This window comes from Arachis duranensis, chromosome 9, assembly GCF_000817695.3.
Source record: "Arachis duranensis cultivar V14167 chromosome 9, aradu.V14167.gnm2.J7QH, whole genome shotgun sequence".
In the NCBI taxonomy this organism is placed as follows: domain Eukaryota; kingdom Viridiplantae; phylum Streptophyta; class Magnoliopsida; order Fabales; family Fabaceae; genus Arachis; species Arachis duranensis.
The window spans coordinates 100,148,611-100,160,329 of record NC_029780.3 but is presented as its reverse complement, the minus strand read 5'-3'; positions in this window follow the sequence as shown (position 1 = coordinate 100,160,329).

The following is an 11,719-nucleotide window of genomic DNA, read 5'->3' as shown; positions in this document are numbered from 1 at the left end:
CTAGTTACTAGCTTCAATATCGAATCCCTTCACTACAAGAATGATTGGTTGTACACTTACTCATCAAATCTGGAAGAGGCTGGAGGATCACTTCTCATCCCAAATCAAGGCCAAGGTAATGCAGTTGAAGAACAAACTAAGCACAATTCAAATAGGCAATTCAGTCACTGAATATGTCTTGTCAATAAAGAGCACTATGGATGCACTTGCCTCAGTAGGTGAATCAATGAAAGAAAGCGATCATGTAAATACAATACTACACGGTCTAACTGAAGAATATGGAAATGTAATGACCTCAGTCTTGGCAAGATCAACCAGCATAACAGTGGGAGAATTAGAAGCTCTATTACTCGCTCATGAAAGCATGCTAGCAAGATTTAGAAAATCTGAATCTTTTGTACAAGCAAATGTAGCTCAGCATTCGCAATATTTACATATTCAACAAAATCAATTTTACTCTCAAAGTTCACGAGCAAGAGGAAACTATAGAGGCAACTTTCGTGGCAGGTCTGGAAGAACATTTAGGGGAAACGGCAGAAGTGCACATGATGCAGAGCGAATGACTCAAGATAGAGGAAGAATGATGCAAGGTGGAAGGCCACAATGCCAAATCTGTGATAGGATTGGACATACAGCAAAATTCTGCTGGTATAGATATGATAAGGAGCAATATGAAGACGTGAATGGAAGCAGTAATCAAGTCACACAGCCAAAGGCAAATTACAGCAATGTCTTAGCAACTCCCTCCACTATTCAAGATCCGAACTGGTATCCTGATTCTGGAGCCACACACCATATGACTCATGATGCACAAAATCTCATGGAGAAAGAGGCATACACTGGAGATGAACAAGTTGTCATAGGAGATGGTTCAGGTTTGCATATTCATCATGTTGGTAAAATGTGTTTTAAAACTGATATGAGCTCAAGATTACTTACCTTAACTAAGTTGCTTCATGTGCATGAAATCACAAAGAATCTGATGAGTGTGCATCAATTCTGTTGTGATAATAAAGTTTTATTTAAATTCTATTCTAACAAATGCTACATTAAATCACAGGGCACTAGAGAACTATTACTTCAAGAAAGTGTTGACAAAGGCCTATATAGATTTGGGGACATCACTGCTGCACACACACCTTTTGCTTACACATCTTCTTTAGCACAGTCTAATTCCTTTCTGATTTGGCAAGCAAGATTTGGGCATCCGAATCATAATGTAGTGTCAAAAGTACTCAAAACTTGTAATCTTTCTATTTCACCTAATAAAGAAACTTGTGAAGTCTGCTGTGTTGGAAAATCACATCAGTTACCCTTCTCTCTTTTAGAAACTGTATACAATTCACCTTTAGATCTTGGCTACTCAGACATTTGGAGACCTGCACCCCAGGCTGATAGCAATGGAAACTGGTATTATGTGCATTTTATTGATGCCTTTTCAAAGTTCACTTGGCTTTACCTTATTAAATCTAGAGCTCAACTAAAATCAGTCTTTAATCACTTCCAACAAATGGTTGAATTGCAATTAAACACAAAATTAAAAATATTACAATCTGACAACGCTGTTGAATATGTTAGCTTATCAAAGATTCTGAATGAAAGAGGAGTGCAGCACAGGTTCTCTTGTCCTCACATCCATCAACAAAATGGATCTGCAGAAAGGAAGCACATGCACATAGTAGAAATGGGCCTCACACTCTTGGCTGGTGCCTCTATGCCAACCAAGTTTTGGGAAGAATCACCACTGTAGTGAAGTTGATCAATGTCTTGCCAACTCCAGTGTTAGATGGAGTATCTTCTACAGAGAAACTGTTTGGCAAAAAGCCATCTTACTCAAGCCTCAGGGTTTTTGGATGTCTTTGCTTCTCTCATCAAAGGCCCTATAACAGACATAAGTTGGATTTTAGATCTTCACCCTGCACGTTTCTTGGCTATAGCACAGCTCACAAAGGTTACAAATGTCTCACTCAAGATGGAAAGATAATAATAACCAGAGATGTGGTATTTGTTAAAACCAAATTTCCTTTCAAGGAACTCAACAAGCAACACCAGTCCTTAACAGCAGCAACTAGTCAAATAACATCACAAATGCCAACCATTCCTAAACTTCCAGCTTCAACAACTCAAAGTCACTCAAGTTTAATCTCAACACCAATCCTAGAACCTTCACTTCCAACACCTTTTTCAAGCTCATCCAGTAACAATCCTCTTCAAACATCATCACAGCAACTCTTGAGTACCCAATAAGCAACAATGCCAGCTCCATTTCAATATCAGCTTCAGCCTGTCAGCAACTCTCAAAGGCTAGTAGCAGTGTCCTCAATCCCAACACCAGTGCCAATAAATGACATGGAGATTGCTCTTCCAATTTCTGAACCACCTCCCACAATAGTTACAAATGTGCATCCTATGACAACCAGAAGTAAGGCAGGCATAATAAAGCCTAAGGCATTTCAGGCAAGCCTAGAACCAAGGAGTGTGAAACAGGCCCTCAACATGATTGAATGGAAAGCAGCTATGGACTTGGAGTATGATGCCTTAATGAAAAATAACACATGGGAACTAGTGAAGCTACCTCCAAACATAAGTGCTATAGGAAGTAAATGATTGTTCAGAGCTAAGTACAACTCAGATGGGTCTCTTCAAAAATACAAGGCAATGCTAGTTGCTCAAGGCTATGCACAAAGACCAGGATTTGACTTCACAGAAACGTACAGCCTTATAGTAAAACCCACTTCTATAAGGATAATACTGTCTATTGCCTTGGCAAACTCATGGCCAATAAGGCAACTTGATGTCAACAATGCCTTCCTTCATGGTGACCTGATGGAGGAAGTGTATATGAAGCAGCCTCAAGGGTTCGAATAGAGAGATTCATCACTAGTTTGCAAGTTAACAAAAACTCTCTATGGCCTAAAACAAGCACCAAGGGAATGGTATTGCAAGCTGGCAAATGGCCTAAGTGACATTGGTTTCAAGCCCACAAAATCTGATGTGTCAATGTTCCAAAGTGATCTTAATGAAACAAAAACATTTGTGTTGGTCTATGTAGATGACATAATAGTCACTAGTGAGTGTGAAGATACAATAAAGCAAGTCATCGAGCAGCTGAATGCAAAATTTGCTCTAAAGGACATGGAAAGCCTACACTACTTCCTTGGAATTCAAGTGACAAGTACAAGCAATGGTGGTTTGATCCTCACTCAGCAAAAATACATAAAGGAACTAATGAAGAAGGCCAACATGGTGGGCTGCACCTCGTGCCACACTCCCCTGCCATCCACAGTCAAACTATCAGCTTATGGTGGTGCCAAATTTCATGATTCTGCACTTTACAAGTCCATAATTGGCAGTCTCCAGTACCTAACTGTGACAAAACCTGAAATATCATATAGTGTACACAAGCTAGCATAATTTGTTCAATCCCCTCTGGAGTCTCATTGGAAAATGGTAAAAAGGGTGCTTAGATACTTGAATGGAACTTCTAATTATGGGCTGCATATAAGGAAGGAAGGCACGATGAAAATCACTGCCAATAGTGATTCAGATTGGGCTGGGGATACTGATGACAAAAAATCAACCAGTGGTTACTGCGTCTTCCTAGGATCTAATCTGGTATCCTGGGTTTCAAGGAAGCAAACTGTAGTGGCAAGGTCTAGTACTGAGGCAGAATATAGAAGCATGGCAGACCATGTTGCTGAGCTACTTTGGGTGAAGAACCTAATTTGTGAGCTGTAATTTTCACCAAAGGAGCCTCCCCTGCTCTACTGCGATAACCAAAGTGCAGTGTTGCTAGCTGCGAATCCCATCTTACATTCCAAATCCAAGCACTTTAAGATTGACCTTCACTTTGTGAGATATCATGTTAACAGTAGAGACATAGCAGTAAGTCACATTCCAGGATCAGTGAAAGTGGCTGACATCCTAACTAAGGCAATCCCTTCAGAGGCTTTTCTACACTTTAGGGATGAGTTAAGTATTGTTGAAGCCACAGCCGTATCCCAGAAATAAGAAACAGTTATTGAGAAAGACAAGGAAGAAGAAAACTAGAGATGATGATGAGCGTATTAAGCTGTGATCAAATCAGTTGAGAAGCATGTGCACTAGCGTGAAGACAATTCAGTTAGAATTAGTTACAAGCCTCAGCTGCAAGTTTCAGTTAGTCAGTTAGTTACTAGCTTCCAAAAGTTTCAGTTAGTTATCAATTCAGTTGTATTATCCTCTAGCTATAAATAGCTAAAGTTTACTTGTAATTAACACTTTCTGATTCACTTTCACTCAGCTCAATAACAAAACTCTCCATTCCTCTCTCAATTTTCAGTTTCATCTCTTCTCTGCATTTCATCATACTTCTCCACTAAACTCAGTTCTGTTCTTCATATTTTGTGTGCCTAAGGCACTGATACCTTCATGCGGATCAAATCAAAATTTTAACCATATCTAATTCAATTCGTCAAAATTTTAACCGTATCTAATCCAATTCGATTTGGGTTCACTCTTAAATTTACTATTGGCATCAGCCAAATCTCGAACTCAAGTACATCTATTAAAAGAAAAATATCATAACCATTAAACTAAAGTCTTGCATCTGATCAAACAATTAGAAATAGATATATTGTTTTTTTTAATCATAAAATAGATATATTGTTCTAACATGACTCATGAGACAAGCTCAGTTCCTACAAGTTCAAAGAAGAGAAGTGTCCCTTGTCTAAAGAGCAAAGTCAACTTGGCATATCAACGAGGCCAGCCCCCAAATGGCGGGTTCGAATACCCGAGTCTAACCCAACTTAGAGAACAAGTAAAAGTTCCCTTTCCACTACGATTATGTGGACTATAAAGACATAATTGTCACCAATACAAGTTGGCACAGATAGATGAGGGTCTGTGTCCCTTAACCATCTCTCCCGGGTTCGATACTCACTGGAGGATGGGAATGGAGCTTGTTTGTTTGGGAGGGTCGCCCACTTTGTGTGCCTCTGCAGTACCTGAGGGAATAATCATTGGGCTTCCGACTTGATGAATACCCTGGTGCAAACAAAAAAAAAAAAGACATAATTGTCTACTTTATAAAAATATTTATTTTAAAATTGTATAGTAAATAAGAATGATAAAATAATTTTTAAAAATAAAAAATTAAAAACAGTGCCTGATTTAATACTCCTTAAAATTTTGAAATATTAAAACTCTTTTTAAAGAATTAAACAAAAATTAGCATTTATATTTATTTTTTGTTCTTTTTATTTAAAATTTGTTTGGACTAAGATTATTATTTCAATCTGTTTAAAAAATTTTAGGTATAAGAAATTTTTGCAGGTATCTCTAACTATGTTCTCAAACAAAAAACGCAAATTAAAAAATATCCTACTAACCAGTATTGTTTTAGCAAGATTATAATCCTAACATATCTATACCCTAAACACATATTAATTAGTAGATTGTGAGAAAACAATTTAAAAATTAATAATTTTAATATATTAAATACAAAAAAAAACTTAAAAAAAAGTCTTGTTAACAAATTAAACGTGCGTATATAGTTAAAACACAGCTCCCCGCCCCCAAAAGAAAGATTTAATTTTCCCTAAATATAAAGCTCATTCTCATGAGTCAAATATGGACGTGTACCATCTATGTGACTATGTGTCCACTAATAATAAAGTCTTAGTCATATTTTGGATGCCTTCTGTGACTTCTATTCAAGTCGTATTTACGGCTTAAATCAAGCAGAATAATTTCATCAAAATTTTCAATAAAAAAAAAATTATGAAGAGAGTATTAGATGAATAAGATACGTGTAATACAAGACTACTAGGTTGATAACGTAAACTAAAAAAAAATATGGGTTAAATATAATTTTAAATCTTAAGATAGAGATTAAAAATTGTTTTTTTTTTTTTCAATTTTTTTCATATAAAATCATTTATAATATTTAAAATTAAATTTTAAAATCGTTCTTTTTACTTAAATATTAAAATTTTAGATCAAATTATTCATAACAAAAAATTATAAAAAGAAAAAAAAACAAAAGAAAGAGAATGTTTTTACTCTTCCAAAAGGAAAAAGACTTGAAAGAAGAAGCAGCAGTTATCTACAATCTACTTTTGTTTTCATTTTTGCCACCACTTTTGTATGATTTTGGCTTCTAAAGTAAAGACGATTTTAAAATTAAGTTAAATCTTAAAGGTGCTTTTATGTAAAAAAAAGGTTAAAAACAAAAAAAATTAATTTATATTTAAAAAACCAAAATTATATTTAGCCCAAAAAAATATTGAAGTAATTAGCAACAATATGAAAGGTCTTTAATTTTTTCAGTCGAGCATTTGTCATATTGCACCCAATCCGGACAACGTTATCAAATCCAAAAGGTTACATATAATATAGTAAATTTAACAAGATACCAGGGACAAAAAGCCAAAAACTATTTAGACCCTAATGAGCGAGAATGCATGTGTTTTAGCTTCACAAATCACACTTTGTGTTTGTGGAGCCTCCATAGTGAGTTTGTATTGATATGTTATTTTATGAAAAATAATTTTCACTACAAAAAAAACACTTAAAATTATTAGAATTATCATCGGATTTAACAGCATCGATTACTGGCGGATTTAGTGTCGGGTTTTACGTTAGATACAAGGCAGTTTAAATTTTTTAAAATATTTATCGTCAGATTTTATATTCCGATGCCAAATTCGACAATAATGAGTGGTGCGAAATATTGATTTGTGGACGCCAATTTTATCGACGATTTTACCGTCGATTTTGCCGATGATAAATTGCTTTAGTGAAACGTTGCATTTGATCAATTTACCGTCGGATTTAAAATTCAAATGTAAACCTCCTCCCTCACTTGTCCGAGTTCACTCTCTCTCTTCTCTCTCTGTCCTCTGTGAAGCGCTCTCTCTCTCTCCTCTTGTGGTATCTTGTCGGCGAAGTTGCTGCCGGCATCGTCGTCACCTGCCAGAGCCTTTGGTGCCGCCGCTGGAAGTTTTCGCTGTTGAAGCTGTCGGTCATCGCTGGGAACGTTAGGAACGCCGCCGCTGTTCTTGGTAGTCATTATTGTCGGTGTCGCCATCACTCCTGGTACCACCATGCCTTCAGCATCCTACAGCCACCAAAAATGGTAATATTGGCATAGTTTTTTAATTTCATTAAGATTTTTATGTGAATTTAGGGTTTTTTTGTTAAATAGTTTAAGAAATTATTAATTAAATTAGTGTAATAAAATTTGTAATTATGATTTGGTATAGTTTTTTCACCATTTTTCAGATTTGTTTATGACTTTAGAATTTTGTTAGGTATTTTACCAAATTTTTTATTAAATTATGGTAATGGAGTTTGTGGTTATGGTTTCATTTGTAGTTTTTAGTTTTTTTCAAGTTTTTTTGTGAGTCTTGGGTTTTGTTTAGATATTTTATTATCAAATATTTGGTTAAAATAGGGTAATGAAGTTTATGATTAGGATTTTTTATGTTAATTTAACGTAAATAGAAATTATAATTAAGTTATTAACGTAGGTTAAGTAGGGTAAGATTAGGAGTGTTCGACATTGTTGGTGGATGACTTTGTGTAGTTTGTTGAATTCATTAATTTCATCTTGTGAGTTTAATAAGTTTTTTTTTTATTAGGACAGTGGTATTTTTCTGATATTAATTGGATTTCGCTTCTTCCGTACCCTGTGCATCTGTGTTTTAGGTAAATTTTCTATCTCTAACTATAATCAATTGTTTAAGTTTTACGTTCAACTTACTTTTCCTAGGATAGTATTTTAGGTCAGGAGTGGGAGAAGGTAGCGTAGAGGCGCCTTCCCGAAATCTTTGTTTGCTAGAAAATTGTGGAGTTATAAAGGATTGTGCACTAGAACGGTTAGAATTTGATATGCTATTGAATTTGTGTTTGTTCTATTATATGCTTGCAGCTGTTTCCACTGTGAAAATTGTTAAATTTATTTGATAAATGTCTCTGAATTAAGGAAAAGCTCTGTCGAAATTTCATGTGATTTGTTTTAAAACTTGTTTGGTTTGTAGAATATTCTAATTATAGGATATGTGATAAACCCCATTTTTAGGGTTTATCTTGTGTCAAATTTAGAAGATTTTATCAACTTTTCTCACATTTATTCACTAAAATAGCATGGTTTTATAATTCTCTCTAAATTGTATTTAATGATTGAAAACATGCTTTTTAGCCTTTAAAATTGATCAATTTAATTCATTTTAATTTCATTTAATGCCTTGATATATTTGTTGAGTGATTTCAGATTCATAAGGCAAGGATTGGGCGGAAGAAGTGAAAAGAAAAGCATGCAAAGTGGAGAATCTATGAAGAAATGAGTATTTGCAGAGTTCATGGTGACGCGTATACGTGGCCTACGTGTACGCATGGAAAGGAAATCTATCAAGCGACACGTGTGTGTACCCACAGGTACGCGTGACAAGCGTCACGTGACGTCATTAGAGGCAACACGCTGGGGCGATTTCTGAGTCATCTAGGCCCAAATCCAACTCTTTTTTGAAGCTATTTGATGCAGAATTCAAGAGGGAACAATGGGGGAGCAATTAGTGTAGGTTAGAATCATGCTTTAGATAGTTTTCTAGAGAGAGAACCTCTTTCTTCTCTCTAGAATTAGGGTAGATTTAGGTTAATCTCTCTTAGATTTAGGGTTTAATTCTTGTTTTCATCTAGTTTCTTTTACCTTTCCTTGTTCCTTTGCTTTAATTTCTTTAGTTTATCTTGTCAATTTCTCTTTTGAGCTACTTTTTATGTTGATGAACTTTTGTTAATTTCAATTTTCTTTAATACAATTTGATGTTTTATGTTCTTTTGATGCTTGTTTGAGTTATTGTTATTGATTTCTTGCATTGGGTAGTTTTAAATTTTATTATTCTTGCAATTTTACCATGTTTTCCTTTTATCCCTTCCAAGTATTTGACAAAATGCTTGGTTGGGCTTTAGAGTAGATTTTGAGCATTCTTGGCTTGGAAAGAGAAATTAGGTATTCTTGAGTCATTAATACCCAACTTATGTTAGTGATCTAGAGTTGTTAATTAATATTGTTTCTATTGACGCTAACCTCTTGCTAATTCAATTGGTAAGTTGATTAGGACTTATGAATTGAAATTAACTAGTCTTATTTGATTTTCTCCCGATGTTGGAGATAACGAAATAGGATTATCTCTTAGTAATTATTGTGTTATGATTAATGACTAGGATAGAAAACCTTGATTCTCAATCCTTGCCATGAATGCCTCTTTTTAATATTTGCTATCTTTAGTTGTTTACTTTATTTTCTTGCATTTTAAATTTCTTGCCCTTTTATCAACCCACCTTATGAAACTCATAACCAATAATTGAGCACTCGATTGTAATTCCTAGGGAGAACGACCCGAGAGTAATACTCTTGGTTATTTTTATTGGGTTGAACTTTGGATAACCAAATTAAACTTTGATGGAGGATCCATTGTTGGTCTAGACTATGCTTGCAATGAAGTAATTGTTTTTATTAAGAAATTCTAGATCAACATAAATTCTCATATTTTGGTTATTTTTATGTTATTGAACTCTTGTTGATTTTCATTTCTTTAATGCGATTGATGTCTTTTTATATTTGTTGATGTTTATTTGAGTTGTTATTATTAGTTTCTTACAATTGGTAGCTTTAGATTTTATATTTCTTGTAATTTAGTATGCTTTTATTTTCATGCACACCAAGTGTTTGATAAAATGCTTGGCTTAGGTTTAAAGTAGTTTTTGAGCATTCTTGGTTTGGAAAGAGAAATTAGGCAATCTTTCAAGTTTTTGGAAAGACGGTAAACCATCTTTCAAGTTTTTGGCGCCGTTGCCGGGGAATTGCAATGTGTGCTTGTTATTGGTTATTGTATATATGTTAATATTATCAATAGCCTGATTTTTGGTTTGTTTGCTAGTTTTTGCTAGTTGTAGCATCTTGTTTTTCTTGTTTCTTGTTACTTTTTTTTTTCATTTTCTCTTGCTACTATGAATTCTCACCCTTTTGGCTATGAGTTTAGTTCAAACTATGTTGTAGGAAATGAAAGCTTTAATGAGGATATGCATCAAGGATTTAGGAATCAAAGGTGGGAGGAGCCTCAAGCATATGGACAACCTTCATGGCAACAACCTCCTCCGATTTCTTATGGGTATAATCCAACTCCTAGTGCATACCAATCTAATGGATGTGGTGACCCTCATTGTAGTTGTCAACCATAATCACCACATACATATGACCCCTTCCCTCAACATAGTCCTCAACAACCTTACTCACAAGCTCCATTCCACCATTCACCTCCATATGATCCTAACTCATGCCCACTATACCAACAACCATATGAACCATACTTAGGGCCATCATCATTCCAACACCAATACTTCCAAGAGCCACCAATTCCATATACACCACCTCAATACTCTCACCAATAAACCACCTTCCAACTATGACACCTTCCCCCAAACAATGAGCCCTATTTTCCACCACTTCCCTCATTGAACGAATTTCTCAAACTCCTAATGCAAGAACAAAAATACCTCTATTCTCGTTTTCAAAAGCAAGAAGAAGAGGATCAAAAGTAGCTAAAAAAGTCGTTCACCACTTAGCCTCCCTATGTTCATGCGATCAAAGTACTCCTATTGAAAAATATGGAGGATCAACCAAAGAGCATAGTGAGAAAGTGAACTTAGAGCTTCATGGTGAAGAAGAGGAGTTAAAGCAAGAGTTACAACAAGAGGAGGAAGCTAAAATCATGGGCATTGAAGAAGTGGTTGGAGAATTGAGAGGAATTGATCAAGAACAAGATTCCATCATTAGTGATTTTTTGTCCACATTGATCAATCCACTTGATGATCTTGTTAATCCCTCCCCCATTGAATTTGAAATGGGTGTTGATGTAAATCTTACACAATCTTTGAGGTACGATTTGAGTGATGGAGAGGAGCTAGAAGAAATTAGTGATGAAGAGGTTAAATTGGAAGAAGCTTATCAAGTGGTTGAAGTCCTTTGAAGAGGATGGACGGGAATAGAATTCGCTTTGTTAAGATCATTGAAAACTCCTATACCTAAGTCACTATCTATTCCTTCATTTGAGTGGGTAAAACTTATTCCTCTTAGCTTTATTCTCCCACTTGAATTTGGTTTACCTAAAATGGATGGCCAACTTAGGACGCTTTGTGGAATAAAGTGTAAGAGATGGATGTTTAGTGGCCAGCATTATAAATCCAGGCTCATTATGGTTGAGGCTTCAAAGATTAGATGCAAGGGTTGGACTAGTGCTAAATTTAATGGGTCTAGGAGGATGTTTGGGTGCTTATATGAGAGTTCTATGTGCTTGACACCCTGAGGGAATTATGATAATCAACTTGAATATGGCTGTGAAAACAAGGTTAGGATCACGGATTACAAGATGTGGATCAATTTTGGGAGCTCCAATCTTGTGAAGGACTCCATCAAGGCTTGGTCCAATTAATTGAGAATCTTGGAGCATTTTGGAAGTCCAAGCATTGGTGGAAGTTCAAAGATGAGTTCAAGTACAAGCCTCCTTGATTAGAGCTCCCCATAAGTCTAACTTAAAGACAATAAATAAAAGTGTTAGGTGGGAGACACCCCACCATGGTAACATCTTTCACTTTTGTATATATTGGTAAATAAGTTTTGATGTGTTTGGAAAACTCCAAATTAAAATTAGTGATGATCAAACATTATTAATAGAAT